General features: G+C 35.5%; 1 pseudogene; it reads left to right on the top strand.

Moving 5' to 3' along the window:
• Nucleotides 1–2,944: 2,944 nt before the first annotated feature.
• The window catches only part of LOC129892888 (protein STICHEL-like 2), a 50,927-nt pseudogene continuing 34,939 nt past the window's right edge, over nucleotides 2,945–18,932 (top strand).

Consider the following 18,932-nt stretch of genomic DNA (forward strand, 5'->3'; position numbering starts at 1 on the left):
TTTCATCATCATTGCGCCTTGGTCGATTAAACCTTGTTTCAATATCACCATCCTCAAAATGTCTAGAACAATTATTAAGATTTTCATCTGTAAGGAAACCTTCAGCTATACAACCTTGTACAATGGAATTGTTATGAACATAAGATTTAAAATGGCCCATTCCCCTAACAAAATATTAAAACAAATCGTAAGATTAAAAAAAATTAAAAATACATAGACTTACTAAGCAAAGAATATACCTTTCAACAGGCTACATCCAATGACCTTGTACAGGACCAGCAAGAATTTCTTCCTCTACAATGTGAATGATCAGGTGAAACATAATAGTGAAGAAGGATGGAGTGAATATTGCTTCCATATTAGCATGATTCAATCAAATTCATCGTTGAAGATCCTCCACATACTTAACATCCAAAACCTTGCTTGATATTTCTCTAAAGTAGTTACATAAATCAATCAACACTGAAGTAACTTCTTTAGGAAGAGATCTTCTACAAGCAATTGGCAAAATATGCTCCATCAAAATATGGGAATCGCGACTCTTTAAATTAGATATCTTGCATTTTTAAGATCAACACATCTTGAAATATTTGATGCGTAATTATTCGGAAACACCACATTGTTTAAAACTTTTAGAAAGATATCTTTCTTATCTTTCTTCAGGTTAAAGCATGATGGAGGAAACTTAGAAGAATTAGGATATGGATGAAGTTCTTCTCTAATGCCTATCACTTGCAAGTCTTTACGAGCTTACAAATTGTCTTTTGATTTTTTTTGTCACCAAGTATTGTAAACAATACATTGTCTCAAACATCCTTCTCCACATGCATCAATTCAAGGCAATGACGAATAAGATGGTTCTTCCAATAAGGTAAATACCAGAAGATACTCTTTTTTTCTAATGTTTGGGGCCAACCTTACTTGTACCATCATCATGAGGCCTTTTTCGACTCTCCTCAATTTGTCTTAACAAGGTTAATCCTGATGGTGGGATAGGCGCAAGTATATGCTCCTCAAAACCATTAAAAGACTTCTTGTTGTACCTATATTTGTGATTATGTGGTGAAAACGGTGATGTCCCATAAAGAAAAAAAATTCTACCAATCTTTAGCCTTATAGAATCTGTATCATAATTACATAATGGACAAGCAAGTAATGTATGTGTATTCCACCCAGACAAGTTATCAAGACCTGGAAAATCACTTATGGTCCACATCAATGCAGCACACAATTGGAACATTTCCTTAGTTGAGAAATCATAAGCATTTACACCATTCCACAATTGTTTTAACTCAGCAATTAGAGCTTGTAAGTAAACGTTAATGTTATTTCCAGGCATTTTAGGACCAAGAAATATCATCGACATGACAATAAAAATTATCTTCATAAAACACCATGGAGGATAGTTATAAATATATAACATCACAGACCAAATACTAACACTAGAACTTAGATTTCCAAATGGACTGAAACCATCTGTAGCTAAAACAAGTCGCACATTACGAGTCTCTGAAGCAAAGTCTGGATAGAATGAATCAAAATGTTTCCACCTTTGCCATATCTAGGATGCCATAATAACCCATCTGGATTAGCTTTTGTAGCATGCCACTTTAAGAGTTCTGCAGTTTTAGAGCACTTGTATAGCCTTTTCAGTCTAGGTATAAGTGGAAAGTACCACAACACTTTTGCTGGCTTTCATTTCTTTCTATGTTGGTCATCAATTGCAACATTTGCACCAACACCATTTTCATCTGATATATACCTGCATTTATCTCTATTCTCATCCCCTGATGATCCCCAATATAGCATACAATGGTTCGGATATCCATCAATCTTATTGTAGCTCAAACCCAATTTCTTAATCATCTTTTTTGACTCATAAAATGATGATAGTAGTTTCGCTTGGGGAAAAACATCCTTTAAAAGGTCAAGATTTATTGAAAATGATTTATCTGTTGCACCACATAAGACCTTAATATGATAAAACAAACAATGAATGACAATTTACTATATTTTGTACAACCATCATAAAGTTATTGATTTCCATCCTCCAATAACTTGTTAATTTCCTCTCTCTCTTCTTGACCCTTACCTTCATCACCTCTACGATTGTCATTATTTAGTAGATTTGATGGAACAAAATCTTGAAATTCATTATTATCAAAGACACCAAAAACATCATTCAACATATCATGCATAGGATATTGTCTAGACGGCTCATTATGTACTCGGGGTAATGATTTTATATTATATTGAGCACGTTTTTCGCCATGCAGATGCCAACAAGTATACTTTTCTGGAAACCCCATTTGAAGCAGATAACTAAACACTTCAGCTCTATTGCGCATAATAGAAAATCCACATAAAATACAAGGACATAAATTTTTTCCATTAATAGATGCATTTGAAAACGCAAATTTCAAAAATCGAACAACACCATTCGAGAATTCTTTTGATCTAATTGGACTCTCAATCCAACTCTTGTCAATCATGTTGGACTAAAGCTGTTGAAGATATGAATAAATAAAATATTAGGACTAAATTTTTATAAACTTAAGTAGAGTGAATTTAATCATATATTTACTTCTCCCCTCCAATTAAACCATTCAAATTTTCTAATTACAAGCATATCATAAAAATAACTACTCAAAAAAAATCATTTTATTACTCTATTTCTTTCCTTTCTTGCATTATTGTTTTAGAAATTTTGCCTATGAATGCCCAAATTGTGACATCTCCATGTACAACAACAATGCTGACTAGTTTTACTCCTTTTAGAATAGAGGCTCCAAGTGCTTCACCAACATTAGCTCCTAGTCCTTCTCCTAGTCCTAAAGATATTACTTTTAATTACTTTTAATAGTATCACTGTGTGGGACCATAAGTCCCCTATAATTATTCTAATAATCACATATCCAAGATTATTTTTGCATTTGTTGCACCTATGGGAGAGGGGATTAATAATCAAGATGAAACTCAGGCAGCTCTGTTTGGTCTCACATGGTGCCTTCAACTTGGATACAAGAAGGTTATCTTCGAAATAGATTCTGAGCTACTCCTTAATTGGATTAATCATAGTTCTACTTCTCCATGGTCAGTCAGAAGTCAAATGGATCATCTATATAAGACCATTGAACTTTTTCAACACTTTAGATGCTACCATGTGTATAGAGAAACCAACTTTGTTACAGACCAGCTTTCTAAACAAAGTCACAAATGTACTAGGTCACAGATCTACTTCAAGTCAAGTCAACTACCTAAGGAAGGAAGAGCATACTATGAATTGGAAAAGGTTGGTTTGGTCAACTTCAGAAAGAGGAAACTCAAAAGAAAACAAGAACCTCCATTAGTGATGCTGCAGCAAGATGTAGATCTCCATTTAGTTTGTCTCTTAGTAGTAGTTATAATTTTATGAAGAATTATTATAGTTAGGGACATTGTAAAGGGGAGAGTCTCCCTTGTTTATTTCTTTCATCGACTAGTATATTTTCCTTTTCTTGCCTCTTTTGTGCAGGTACCTGCAAAACTTCAGTATCCAAGTGCAAAATAGAGACTGCAAGTTAGCCCTGCAGGGTGACCACCATCAACATACACACTAAACCATCTAGGAAAAAGGAATTGGTATACTACAGAGCTACAACAGCCAACATTCAGCCTATCAACACACAACATACAGAGCTGCAGTATCTTGTACATTCAATGCAGGATGCATCACTCTTGGAGCTCAAGTTTCACCTCCTGAAACACATCATACTTGGAGTTGCAGAAGCTAATCTTGGAGATCTTCCAATGTGAAGCAACAACTCCTTATGCTTTCTGAATAAAGGTGAGATTCAGATTACCATTCAACAAAATGCAGGTCTCTTTTTTTGTGCAATTGGAGGTAGCTGGGATGCACAACACTCAACAACAACTTCGGATGCAAAACACTCAATAACAACCTCCACCAACTAGATTTGGAACACATCACACACTTTGGAGCCTTTTTTATGTATTCACGTAGATAAAGAGGTCTTCTTCTTGGTTGGTAAGCTTTGAAGTTCCATCAATTGAGTTCTTGAGTTAATGATAATCCCTATTGATATTGTCTATAATATTTCCTTGTGTTCTTGCATATATTACTTTATTCCATTAGGAGTTATTTGAGTTGAGTCTTGTTGAGAGTAGGGATTCGTAGTTACATTCACATGAACCCTAATGGAGATTTCAATTATATTCTATGCATTGAAGGAGTTTGTAAAAGAATGATTTATGAACATTTCATGTTGATTTTGTTATGCTCTATTTTGAGTTGAAAGAATAACTATTTTTGCCTTTGATTGATAAAGAGTTGAGCATGCGGTCAGTTTGAGAAATCTCTTAACAATTGTTTTAGCATAAGCATTTTGAGTATAAACGAGTTGAGAATTATTACATTTGAATATCTATTTTGTGGTTGAGTTGAAGAGTTAAATTATTCTTTAAATGTATTCCTTGATTTGACATGAGTTGAGTTTTGAACTAATTCCAAAGAATACTAAATGAGTTAACTGAGTAATTTTCCTACCTAATGTATATGAGCTTAATAGATTATTTTTGGAGGAGTATTGAGCACTAATTTGGAAAAGAGTAGAGGTAAATCAAATTGCATAAACTACGTAGCCAGCGTAGGATATAGGCCAAGCTTCTCTAGAACCAAAAGAGGACTTTTATATTGGATCCATGGGTTAAGCGTCCTTTACCCTGGCAAAGTATTGGGAGGCTGTGGAAACAACAATTTTAAGCATTGTATCATCACTAGCTCATAAGTTATGGTTGTCAGTTAGAGAAACTCTGAGAGTAGAATATGACGTTTTCATACATTGAATTGTATATCTTAATACATCTCATTCAAAGCATAGTATTATTTTACTTCATGTATTGATGAGATGAGTCATTTTAGAGTGAGTCCCTTGGGTTGACTTGCATGAGATTGAGTATTATTGATTATGTTCCTTCCAACTATTTTACATACTTGTACATTCCATGTATTGATGCCTTTTGTCCTACATCATGATACAGGTGCTAAGATCATCATCAGGCGCTTCATTGAAGATCTATCTTCCTTTCCTGAGAGTGGTGAGACCTCATTTCCTTTGGAGGAATCATGATCATTTTTTTTTCTTTTAGGTAGCCATGGACTTATCATTGGACCTCCTAGATATTGATAGAGACTTTATAGATGGATAGTGATAATGTTAAGTCATTATTTGGTTCTAAACTATTATTTGACATGGTGTTGAGTGGAGATTGGTTTCAAAACACATTGTTCTTCTTTGATTTGTTCGTTTGATTATCCCATTCGAATGCCTTTTAAATTCATATTGAGTCTTCCCGCTGAATGAATGAATGAATGAATGTGGGATAGGACCAAGTGATTCACTTGGGGATCCGCAATGGTCTTCGAGTGCCAGCCACGACTAGGGTACCCTTTCGGGGGTTGACAATGCATGCTTGAAAAAATTCGTGGTTGCCAAGTTTCTATATTATAAAATGATAGACAATAGAACAATTAGAACCCAATTTCAATAGCTTCAACTTATTTTTCATGACCTTATTACTGAAGATATGGTGGTTAATGAAGCATTTCAAGTGGCTGCTATTATTGAAAAGTTACCTTATTCATGGAGAGACTTCAAAAACTAACATGAAGCTAAAAGATCTTATGATTCATCTCAAAATTGAGAAATATAGGAAAACAACTAAAAAGAAGTCGCATGGAAATTAAAAAAATATGGGAGTTAATATTGTTGAAGAGGCTCCCCGAAAAGGCAAGAAAAGAAAAAATTCCATTGGAGTGAAAAAAGCAAGCCAAGAAAAAGTTCAAGGGGAACAACTATAATTATGGAAATGTTGGCCACAAGGCTCTCGACTGTCATGCCCCAAAAAAGGACAAGAAGAAGAGTTAGGTAAACATGTTGGAAGAGATGGTGAGCTCTGTGCTATGATATTGAAGTGTAATTTGTTTTGAAACCAAAAGGAATGTCTCTTGAATTTGATCCCACTCGGGATGTTTACTTTGTTAAAGAAGCATTTGCAAGCTATACTCCCGTCGGACCCTATGATGTGCTTTTTATTTGGAACATTGCAAAAATCAAGATTGAAAGATATAGAATGGTACTTCTGAAGATGACTTTATTTAAGGTGCTATCACGATCCACGCCTAGGGCCTAGACATGACACGGCGAGAGAGACACCTGAAGGTACCTCACTCAAGCCTCTTAGCATTTATTTAGATTTTCATATGTAATGACATACAATAACAAGCAGAAATAAAAATATTTTCCATTTGTGTCCAAATATACCTCTACTAATAGAATTGGCGGGGCTAAGATATGTCCCTAGATCACCATCAAAATAAGTGTCAAGTAATGCCTTAATAAAAGTTTTAATGTTCTGCATAACATAAGCTTAGAATAAAATGGGTTTTGCTCCCGAATCATGGGAACTCACCACAAGCAATCTTCAAACTAATTTGAGCTAGCCAGGTGGAAGAGGTCGAGGAGAGATATCAGTTCCTACATGGTGATATCATGTAGGCAAAAATATGCATTAGTACTTTGAATGTACTAAGTATGTGAGCATGCAATGCAATATATCATTATACAATAAGGTGATACAATGAACCATGCTAGAACCTTGTATTCATTTGAAATACCATTTGGAGTTATGAAGCTTAGTCAATGAAATATAGAAACCATCATGAATCATAAAATAAACTTAAACATTATAGATGTAATCATGAGTCATTATAAGAAACCATATACTTGCAAAAACCATGAATCGTAAGTAAGTGTACCATAAACCTTTTGAAAGAAATCATTACCTTTGTGAGAGAATATACTTTACTTTGTGATAAACATAGTAGACATCATATGATATATCTTAAACATTGAAAGAGGGACATTGTACCTTTGTGAGAGCGACTGTTAACCAACATAAATCATGTGAGATATAATATGGAGTCCCGATGTTACCCCTACACCGGAATAAAGGGGGAGACTACTTGCCAAGGTTGACTCCGTCATGACTAAGTGGATCCACTAAGTGATTGTGTGAACCGGATACTCACCCCTAGTTCTTAGACTCAGGTACTCACCTCCATGCCTTGAAATTTAGGGTACTCACCTCTTAGAGATTTGGTTATTCACCTCTATCTTCTTTATACCTATGGTGGCACGTAGTTCTAGGACATGGGTATTCACCCCTAGTCTAGCTCGGTTCTAGGTAAGCTCTCAGCAGAACAACATTGAAATGTCATAATAAAATAAACATTTATATAACTTTAAACATCAAAACATCATCGGTGGAATAGCTTATTAAAACCTTTAGTTTATAATATCATCATGGCCGCCATGCCCTATTTACCGTTCTAATAATGAACCTTGATTTATAAGAAAATTATGTCTACAATTAGTGATGATATTTCGGGTACCATGCTAATCCGACCTTCTTTTTTGGAAAAATATTCGAAAGCATTAATGGCCTATAGGGATGTTATACATGTCATATCATAATCTTAAATATTTCATTTGATTCAATGGGAGAGTTGTCCTTTCACATTAAAACCTTACTTTGGCTAAGAAACCCTTTCATGAATCAATCATTTCATAATGACTCTCCTTCATAAACATTTACTTCATAACATTCATTGGAGTCAAACTTTGTTTCAACTTTACTTTATCATAGGAAACTAGGTGGGTTAAAAGAAATCAACTTTCAAGTCATTTAAATCAATGTTAGCATGCATGAGAGTGAAAGAATTTTATCATTTAAACATCTTAAAACAACCCAACATATATGTCTTAAAACTCTTTTCAAGCCTTCATATAGGCACTTTAATAATATCATAACTTTATGAAACCAAGAGTCAATATCCATCAATATATGTAAATAAACTTCAAATATATCATAATCTATGCATTTAAAGTCATTATCTAAAATCCCATAAGATTTCATCATTTTAAATGAAAATACTAGATTGAGAAAACTTTTGGGCTCCATGGGTGGAAGCACTCATGGATGAAAACTCACATACCTTATAGAGAAACTTGAAGAAGAATTGGAGAAGTCTTGATGTTAGGACTTCAATAGGTAGCTTGAATCCTTGAGTTTGAGGGGATTTTGTTTTTTGTAGGAATGATTTGGGAGAGAGGAGGATGAATATTAGAGTTCTTTTGGTGGTGAAAGACTGCAAAAATCACCCCAAAATGCTCCAAGTTTATATATATATATATATATAGTTAGGGAATTGTCCAAGTTGACCATCAAAAAAATCTAGCAAATGGGCTCAAAACCCTGCAGGAGCTATACGGGGGCGCCACGCTAATGTTTAAACTAATGCAGTTGATTTTGGGTGCTATAGTGGCGCTGGGTGTCACTCCAATCGATTGAGTTTAGGCTATCAAAATAAGTCAGCCTATACCAGTCTTCGATTGTGGCAATATATTGTCTGGTCTCGATCCAGGACTTCCATGATTGATCCTTACAGACCTACTCTTTCATGGTACTGGAAATACATATGAGACCACTCCACTATGGAAAGGGTCGATAATATCTTCGAATGATCAGTTAGTAGTAAGAAAAGGGTCAGAAGACTGCTTGACCGAAGAATTAAGTAGCGAGAACATCTCTGATGCCTCTTTATTTCCAAATATCATTTATCAAAGTGGTAAAGGTGGTAGGACTCCCCACCAAAACCTTTTTTTAAAGAGTAAAATCGTGAAATTGGACTCTCTTGGAAATAGTAGTAAAAACCTCCAATGTATGAGATGGGGTCGTACTATAAAACACATGCAAATAGGTAACAATGCAACACATGCCATCACTAGCACCCAAACAATGGTAGCTAAATAACCAGATGTAAATTACCAATACTACCCTACTCCTAGAGCATCAGAAACTAACATGAAATCCCATAGATCCTCGATCAAAGCCTCGAGCCCAACAATATATCAACATACGCAATTATAACATCATCATATGACCACCATAACTCAGGAAATGAAGAATTTATAAAGAATTGACAACCAAAAGGGTAACCCAAGAATCTCAAGCTTAATCCGAAGGTATTACTTAAGAAAAGTCTAAGTACATCTAATTCCAACCTATGAATATGATAATCAACTAAGGTTCCATGCACTAAAAAAGGGTACCAAATCTTAACAATTACTACAGGGAGCAAGAAAATTGACTTGAGGATCATTAGAATGCATTCTAAGGCACTTAGGTCACAACAGTTCAAAAGACTCAAGTGACAACTCTATGGAGGATAACAACACTAAACTAGGTCATGAGCAAAGAACTACTAGCCTAAGCTAAGGATTCCGCAACCCAAGACTAGCCGGAGGCTTCTACGAGAATCCAGAAAATAGGAATAAGGAAGGATTTCTATCCCAAAATATACAATCCTAATTCACATGCAATACACACTAAGCATTATCTAATAGAGCACAGTGTAAATGAAAGTTGATTATAGCCTACCTGAAAGTTGATCACCTACGCTCCAAAATATGTGAAAGTGGAGCGTTATCCTTCTGAAACACCTCTGGTCACTGCCATTATAATAATAAGTAATTACAACATCATCAAATATGTTTTGATACCTATTTCACAATAATTTAAGAAGGGACCAAAAATAAGTCACAAACGGCATTATCCTTCTGAAACACCTCTGGTCACTGCCATTATAATAATAAGTAATCACAACATCATCAAATATGTTTTGATACCTGTTTCACAATAATTTAAGAAGGGACCAAAAATAAGTCACAAACGGCATTATGGGATCCACACCAGAAATCCTAAAATTGACTCCATCAAATGGTCCCAAACAAATCAAGGTACTTGTTCCCCAAACAATGGACATAATCTGAGCTCAGAAACAAGCAAAAATAAATCATCCAACTCAAAATCAAGAATTCACCATTAAAGAGTAAGGAGGGAGGTTCAGGATGAGAATTCACCCACTAGATGAGCCCCACATACAATCCCAATGATCCTAATTAATAGCTCCAGCAATCCCGATCTAATGCAACAAAAATAAGCTTAATCAAACCTCTAGAGATACAGAACTCAAAGTTGAAAATGTTGAATTAAACATAAAAATGAGTTTGGTCTTAATAAAAACACCATAAAAATGACCTTCGCAAATGCAGATCCCAATACGTGAATATGAGGATCAACGAATTGGGTCAATCCTTGTCCTTCTTCATGAATGTAGAAGCCCATCCACAAACACAAAGGGTCAGGGGCCCTTATCTCCATAAATGTGGATCCTATCTCGTGAATGCCAAGGGTCAACATCCTTGACCTTTGCGGATGCGGTTCAATGCCCGCGACGGTGATGTACAAACTCCTTTGTATCTACCAACTTGGCACTAGATGCACAAAAGCAAAGAAAAAATGGTGTTGTACTAGTAAGTGCAACACTAGCTAATTTATAAGTCTCAAAATTATCCGATGGGTGCTCGGGATTCGTTCAAAATTCATGCATGTAAATAAACTATGGTTCCCCACTAAATTTTGTATTCTAGAATCAATGAAGATGTAGAAACTTCCAATGGAGGTCGTCCCAATAAAAAGTGGGTCCCCTAAAGCTCCGTTGTCAAGACCCGACCTAGGGTCTAGTCATAACACGGCGATCGAAATCCCAAAGAGGCTCCAACCAAGCTTCTTGTACATATCATAAGCATATATAAGGTCATATGCTAGTAAATGAAGAATGTCATATGACAACATAGACTTGCAATATTTGTCCAATTAGATACCTCTACACATGAGTATGGGCGGGGACTAAGACATGTCCCAAGCTCATCCTCAATATAAAATATAACAAAAAGTCTTTGGAACAACAACCAACTCGATGACTAGTCCCCGATAAATGAGTACTCACCACAAACACTATCGGATAGAAAAGCTTAACTAGCCACGTTGATGTATATGATCTTCAACCTCAACTCCTACATATGAGACAATGTAGGCAAAAAGTATGCATTAGTACATTGGAATGTACTAAGTATAGGCAATGCAATTCATAAAAAATCATGTTTGTTCAAAGGACCATTTTAAATAGCATGATAGGAAAAGTAGTAAAAATCATAAGTAGTCTTTAAGAAGGATCAATGCATAATAAACCATAAGACTATCAAAAGGGCAGCCCGGTGCACTAAATCTCCCGCTATGAGAAGGGTTCGAGGAAGATCCTGACCACAAGAGTCTATTGTACGTAGCCTTACCTTGCATTTCTGCCTGAGGCTGTTTTCAAGGCTTGAACCCATGACCTCCTGGTCACATGATAATAATTTTACCAGTTACTCCAAGGCTATCATATAAAGTAAAATATAGGATCAGTCATTTAGAACATGAAAAGGACTATACATATTTGGGATAGAAACTATAACCGATAAAAAGACCATGCTTGTTATACCATGGATTCCCATTGCTACCCCTATATTAGAGGAAAAAGGGAGACTACTTTCCAAGGTATACTCTTACATGCCAAGTGGATCCACCAAGCGGTTATGTTAACCAGGTACTCATCCCTAGTACTTAGACTCGAGTACTCACCTCCAAGCATTGATATTTTGAGTACTCACCTCTTAGAGATTTGGGTATTCGCCTTTAATCCTTTTGTACCTACGGTGACACGTAGTTATGCGATAAGAGACTTTATATAAGGACACCACATTTCGAGTTCCCACCTCAAGTCCACATTCGGTGCTAAGTCAAAACCCACGGAATACATACTTAGCATAGAAATCATAATGACATATATCATAGTCATGATCAAAGGTTTGAAAATCATAGAGTAGCTCATTTTCATAACATAAGTGCAATGCGAGCATTTTCCTTCCACAATACAAATCATACATACATAGACATAATTCAGACTTGGAAATTCATGATCATATCTTATACTTGAAATTAGGGTAAGACATGAATGCATGATCAATTGACTTGAAAACATGCATAATCATAAACTTTCTTTCAGCCAATACATAATTCATATAGATAATATCATTAGAAAGTATAATTGAAAATACTCATATTTTTCATCATGAACCCTAGAATTCAAAATAGGAGAATTCATGGAAAGCTCTTCAATTCAATGCAATAACCATCAATTTATATCAAAGTAGACTCATGATCATAATCATAATTCATCCAATTGGAATAGAGATCATAAAATCCATAAAATACCATACTTTAATTTGATAGAGAATCTTGAGAAATTGATTGAGCTTCATGGATGAAAAAATCCATGAATCAATACTCACATACCTTAAGTGAGAACACCAAATAATTTGAAAGAACTTGAGAGTTTCGATGAAGAGATTGAGTGAATTTACTTGAAGTCTTTAATGGAGCCCTTGAGAATCTTTTTTAGGAAGAGAAATATTTAAGTGGGTGAATTGTAGAAGAATGAATAGAATTAGAGGTTTAGGTAAATTTATAGAGTTAAATTAGGTCCTAAAAACATCTAGGTTCATTAGCTAACAATTTAGGAAAAAGTCTAAAGTGCCCTTACTAAAAACTAAATTTGGCCAAAAACACATTGCCAGGTCCACGATACGGAGGCAAGCGAGTCTGTGATGCAGACTTGTCGCGCACTTTATTGTTTTGCGAAATTTCTTCAAAAATCTATCTTTTAATATACGGGTCCTAAAAATCCACCGACTATTTTCCCATATGTTTTGACCCCTTGATCGATATTTCAAACTCAGATTTTTTGAAAAGGTTAAGGATAATGCATTATATGAGCAGCTTATTGCCAAGGCATTTTTAAGGCACTTGTGAGCATTTTGAGGGATGTTACCTCTGCTTTGTCCATAAGACACAAGGTTGCTCAAAATGAGTTTGAAAGCCTCGAGACCTAATGAGGGTCGTACTAGAAAAAACTTGTCATTCCCAAGCTAACGAAACCTTCAAAATTGAATTATGAGGTTTTCTTCCTGAAGTTTTGACCGAAGTCAATCGTTTGACCTCTAGAAATTCAAAAACATATAAACTTGCATAAAACTAAATGACAACTAGGTGACCAAACTATCATTTCCAGCAAGTCATAAATGACTTTAGGCCGCTATAAAAAAGATCTAAATGTTGAAATTACAGGTAAATGGAGGAAATAATGAGAAAGGTCATTACAACATCCACTACTAAAAGGATATTCATCATCAAAAGTCAAGGAGAAAAAAAGTCTGAAGGCTTGAAAAGATTAGGGGTACTGGGTCTACATGATGTACCAGACTCCCAAATATCCTCTTAGATCAAACAACACCATCCCAAACCTAAGGCTTGGAGAACTACTCTCGAATTCACTCATTTGTTTCCAAAACTCAAAACTAGCCACCAAATCCTTCCTTTGATGCCAACTTTAATCTAATTAAATCGAATTCGATCGAACTCTCTAGATTCATATGAGATAGATCAATACCACACAAATATCATAGAAATACGCAAACACATTATAAGGGAAGGTGCAAACTAACTCACAAATTGGATTATCTGTCATATACTCCAAGACCAGCATCATGGAGGTATTAGGAGCATCCCATCTGTTCTGAGTCATACTGAATCTCTCCGCCATCATTCAAACCCTACCCACATAACCATAATTACACAAACCTTAAACGAATGGCATGTTCCACTTGAAAATTCAGAGTGGAAAAAGCCAATATAAGCAACTCAGCCTAGGGCAAAGTCCAAAATCTAGTCCCAATGACTCCTAAAACCACAACCTTTGTCTAAAATGCAACCTCTCAAAACTAAACAAGACACTCCAAGGAACGATCGATCCACGGGTGAATAACTACACTTGGACCCATCTTCAATGTCTTCCCTCCACTAATGGAGTTTCTTAAAAACATATGCAAGGTGAAAATCTAAACCAAAAGTGGTAGAAACTGATGCCATGTGCTCACAAAGTACCTCTGCAATGCCAATTTCATCCAATCACTCTATTCTAAGGGAAGACAAGTCGGTAGGTAATGAATAAACACAATCAACCTGCCAATGATAATCCAAATATAACCAAATCCCCTCAACAACATCATAAGAAAGTCATAACGTCAAAAGCAATCCTCGCATCCCAAAATATAGCATATAGCCCCTGATTCCACAAATTAGTTTAACCTTCATTTTTTAGATGAACCTTTTAAGCAGGTTTCTATTCTCCAATGAAGGCTAAAGTTTAGTAGCTGTCAATGAGTGCCACAACACAAAACCCATAACAAAAACCTAACCCCGTGAACCATCAACACCATCATTGTGGGACATAGGAAAAATCAAGGCATAGCACAGAATCACACTGATTGAAAGTACTCCTGCTCATAATGTAGAACATTCTCACATCTCAGATTTTAAAATAACGATAGTCAAACAACAAGCCCACCATATGGAGACAAATTAGATTGACCTAAAGGAAAACCCACAACTTTGCAACCTTTGAAACTAATAATAGGTCTAAGGCATAGAAAGGGATCAATTAGCTAAAACTACAGTGAAACCACATAAGTCTATACCTCCTTTCACAAAGCTCCTTCATCAATCAATGTCTCACCTACTAATAAAGAGGGCAACAAGCGACGAAGGCAACCATCAAAACCAGACAAAACTGGATAACCTGGTAAATTACTAACCTGATAGTGCTAGTCTATCCATCTATTAAGCAAAGATCGGCCAATATCAAGGCAAAGTCAACTATGCACAAGGATAAAGGGATTTACTCAACCACTATTACTATAATAGAAACAAGCCAAGCTAATCAACTATTAAAAGAAATCATTTACGGGAAATAAGTATAGACACATAACCCCAAATAAGGCTATCACAACAAGTACAAGGTAGGCAATAATTTAAGTAGGAAGGTATGGGTATGAAAACCCTAAAATCTACATAATATAATCAATAAAGGATAAAATAATTATATAGAACCTATACTAGAGATGCCTGGATACTTGACTATAAGACCCCGAAAGTGGGAGAGTTGGAAACCAAAAGATATATTCAAAAAGTTGACTGGCTTAAGCCTTACGAGCCACTCTACGACTCGTAGACAGTCCTATGGCTCATAAGAATGAGTCGTGGAGTAAAATTGGCAGTTGATCATGACCAAACTCAAAGAAAGGTCTTACGACTTATATTTACGACCCGTAATCACTTAGACGACCCATGGACATGACACATAGGAAGACCTTAGAGGCTAAGTTTCAGAAATTCCTTAAGGTAAGTCTACGACTTGACTGGATAGTTCGTGGAAGATGTTACAATTCATAGGAATAACTTGTAACAACACTTCAGAGACCTATATAATTGCGGTATTTGGAACTTGCAAGACGAGTCCATCTTACGACTCGTAGACCTTAAAATGAGTTGTAGACATGACTCGTTTGCAAACTTTAGTGACTTGAAAAAATAAGCTTTTTCCCAGACTTGCATGATGAGTCATTTTGATGACTCATCAATACTTCTACGACCCATAAAAAGGGTCCCGTATGTCAAAAATCTAAATTTTAATAAGGGGTAATTGTGTCTTTTTCAAAGTTTGGTTCAATGAACCTAGAAATTTTTATGGCCAAGTTCAAAGCCTATAAATATATATATTCAATTCTTCAAATTCCTTCCTATTCAAGTCATTCTCCTAAAATTCTCTAAGGTAAGAACAAAGTCTCTTAAGGTTTCTCCTTCAATCTACAAACTAGTGTTTCAGATTTCTTCAAGGTTTCTTCTTTAATTCTAGGTAAAATCACTCAAGGTATGTGGGGGTTGATTCATGAGGTCCTTTTAGCCATGTAGTCCCAAATTTTTCTCAAAGTTTCTTTCAATTTCAATTGAACTATGAACACTAGTTCTGATTAATTGCATTGGGGTTATTTAATTCTATTTTTAAATGTTATTAATGACCATTATAAGCATGTTTTCATATGAATTACCTGATTTTAAGTTGAATTATGAATGACCATGCATAAAAATCTTTCTAAGTTATGATTATGAAGTTAATGATGATTTTCATGAATAGATCTTCAAGTAAAGTTTTTATGATTTAAAGTTGAGATTATGATTTTATGATAAAAGTTATGATGATGATAAAAGTTAATATCAAAGAAGTTATTATGGTGTGATAAGTCCAATTGTCACATAATCATGTTTAAAGATGGCGATAAGTACAATTCTCATCGAAGTTATGGATTCTTATGAATCAGTAAGTTAATAAGATATTCCTAATATATTTTAAAGATGGATTGATAGGCAGTTACTATCTTATTTTATGATCATGTTTTAATGTATTTCCATTGGGATATTCACTATGCACTGAGAGGACTTTTAGGTAGGGTTCGGTCTAATAATGCAGTTACTTACCCCAAAAAATTATAGTAGCAAGCTAACGTTCCAAACTATGTTGTCCATGAGCTAGTGGATCCACATATAGCACATTTGACTTTAGATGAGTAATATGATGGAGTATACCCTGGCAAGGTAGCCTCCTCATTCTTGATGTGGGGATTATCAGATTCCATGAAATAGCTCGCATGTTCTTAGATATCAGTTAAAGGTCTTATCCCACACAACTTAATTGTCAAGTTATGAGTTCATGATGAAGTTTTAGGATATGCATTGACTATGAGTTTCATATGTTTGCAAATGCTTTTAAGCTCTATTCATGTTCATTATGATTTGCCATGCATCTTATGGCATATTATTTATGTTTCTATTAATTGTTCATGCATACATCACATACTTAGTACATTCAAACATACTAATGCATATTTTGCCTATATTATCTCATAATTTAGGGATGAACGACGTTCTCAAACATCCTACTAGTGGCTAGAGTTTCCCTAAATTCTCAAGCAGTTGGTGAGTCCTCTTTCTATCAAGGACATGACTTTTTTCTTGTTGTTACATAACTTTCTTCTATTGTCAGGGTGAGATAGGAGATTTTCCAAAGCCCCTATCAAAGGTTGGCTAGAGGCATGTTTAGAAGGTGTATGATGTAGTCCAGTTTGGACATATATTAAGTTGATTTCTATCACACCCCAGGAGGGTACCCTAGGCGTGGCCGACACTTGAAGGCCATTTCTGGCCTCCAAGCGAACCACCTGGTCCAGTCACACATTCATTCAATCACATTCTCTCAGCGGAAGACTCAATCAATAAAATACTATTCATAAATTAGGGCCAAAGGCCAAATAACCATCAACTCAACAAACAGTTATAGAAGAACTACTCAAAAGAACAATCCAATATTTCTACACTCCGGTCTATGAAGCCTCTATCTATAATCTAAGAGGTGCCAATGACAAGCCCATTGCTACTAACAATCAAAATAAAGGAAATAACACCAAAATAATACAGGAAAGCACAACATCCTTCGGAAACTAGGAGGACTCACCAACTAGCTGAGAGTGTGTGTGGATCTTTAACGGAGCGCCGGTTGATGATCTCTGGTACCTGTGTCTGCATCATGAAATAATGCAGGCCAAATGGCATCAGTACGTGGAATATACGAGTATGTAAAATGGCCGAATGAAATGAATATCAAGGAAGCATCAAATCCACTTGGAAACTCAACTCAAGAGAAATAACAACTCAATCAAGTGTCCTAAGTCTAAGAAAAAATATGGTTTCGATGGGACCAATCACATACCATTCAATTCAATCCAACTCAGAGTACTATCAAGACTTATATGGGAGTTTCTCTTATCCGACAACCATTACTTATGAGCCAGTGACAGTACAACAAGCTGACGTTGTTGCCGCGTCTGTTCATACTTTGCTAGGGTATAAACGAATCAACCAATTATTGATTCAATCCAACCAAGTCCTATAATGTCAGGACAATAAATTTAGGGAAGCATCCGACTTTAACGGTTCAATCCCGTGCTATGTTTGGCGACGTAGTTATTGGGTTCGAGTATGGACTTTATTCTTACCCAATTCGATGCTCAATACTCCTCCCAAGACTCAATGCTCATAAAACTCTATCCAATCAAATCAATCAAATCATATCGACAAGTTTCATTTAGAACCTTGTCAACTCATCAACTCCATCCCAATCAAACATCTCCCAATCATATCTTTCAAGAGTAAATTTAAATGCACATTATAGCAACATAAAAACACGACCAATCTTTTCCTCTATCCATTTAATCAATCTTTGAGACTCATCACAACTCCAAGGCTTTAAATCAACAATTCAAGATAAGCAATATTTTTTTTTAAAATAACATCCTTTATCATAATCCACATAATTAAGAAAATCAATAAAGCATGTTTAACAACTCATCTTCATCAACTCATACTCACATGAAGGTTCTTTCTAGAAATTTCTTATCTCAACAACATCAACAAAACAAGAATCACATTAATGAATGACAGGACTCATTTAAACATAAACCTATCAAGAAACTCCATTCTTATGAACATTTAACCTGAAAGAAAGAGTAGGGCACATGGGTGGAATCAACCTATGCTTTGAATAGCCTTACATACCTTAGAATAGATTCTTGAAAGAACCTTTTTATTGGGTCTTCGATGGGAACTTGAAGTCTTGAAGTGGAACAATTCGTTATTGGAAGTGGAGAAGAAAAAGAAGAGAGGAGATTTTCTAGGGATTTTTAGAGAGAGAGAGAGGGGATGAAAATATGGTCTAAAATCATTAAAGGGTGATACATATATAATTTGGGACAATTCCCAAATTGCTCTTTCTCCAAATTCTGAAAAATAGGCTAAAAAAGCTCCTGGCGCGATAGTGGCATGTTGCTCCCTCTACAAACCTTCGATAATAGCCGGCCAAACCCAAGAAGCTTCTTATCTCTATTAGGGATGTGGGTTTGGGCTAATTCTTCACAGCTTCAATCTTCTGAGCGTCAACCTGAATACCATCTCTAGATACAATGTGGCTAGAAAGGCCA

Source organism: Solanum dulcamara, chromosome 6 (assembly GCF_947179165.1).
Source record: "Solanum dulcamara chromosome 6, daSolDulc1.2, whole genome shotgun sequence".
Taxonomy (NCBI): Eukaryota; Viridiplantae; Streptophyta; class Magnoliopsida; order Solanales; family Solanaceae; genus Solanum; species Solanum dulcamara.